The sequence below is a fragment of the Myotis davidii genome, unplaced genomic scaffold, assembly GCF_000327345.1.
Source record: "Myotis davidii unplaced genomic scaffold, ASM32734v1 scaffold18, whole genome shotgun sequence".
Lineage (NCBI taxonomy): Eukaryota > Metazoa > Chordata > Mammalia > Chiroptera > Vespertilionidae > Myotis > Myotis davidii.
Window position 1 is genome coordinate 8994820 of NW_006292696.1, and position 589 is coordinate 8995408.

Genomic DNA, 589 nt, shown 5'->3' on the forward strand with positions numbered 1-589 from the left:
TATCAAGGAATTACCTTTAATATTTTAGGTATGACAATGATATAATGGTACATTTAAAAAATCATATTTTTAAGAGACAGATATTGAAATATTTATGGGTGAAATGATGTGATATGGAAGATTTCCTTCCAAACAGTTTGCAGAGAGAACAGGGAGGGAATAAAGATGAAACAGGATTGATCATGAGTTGATTATTGAAATTAGGTGGGTACCTAAAAATTATCATATTATTCTCTCTGCTTTTGTAAATACTTGAACATTTCCATAATAAAAAGAAAAAAAGAAAGAAAGAAAGAAAAAAGGAACTCTGCCCAAGTTTAAATCTGAGCTCAGCCAATTGTGAAATGCGAATAACCAAAGTGCTTATCTCATAGAATTATCTCTGAGGAGCGGAAAGAGATGACAGGCATACAACACTTAGAAGAACTGTCTATCTATGCCTATTTTTTGTGCTCAATCAAGTTATTTAGTGATACTACTTATTATGATATATTATCATGTAGATCCTATATTAAAAGAACCCTAAACAACATGATCTCAGCTCAACATTTAAGTAGTTATCAACAGGTAAAAAGACAGTATTATTCTT

The 589-nt window shown here is 30.4% G+C and overlaps 1 protein-coding gene across 1 annotated transcript in view; it reads right to left on the bottom strand.

The window, feature by feature from the left end:
- The window catches only part of ATP10B (ATPase, class V, type 10B), a 185431-nt gene that overhangs the window by 55338 nt on the left and 129504 nt on the right, over nt 1-589 (bottom strand). The gene's annotated exons all lie outside the window — the stretch shown is intronic.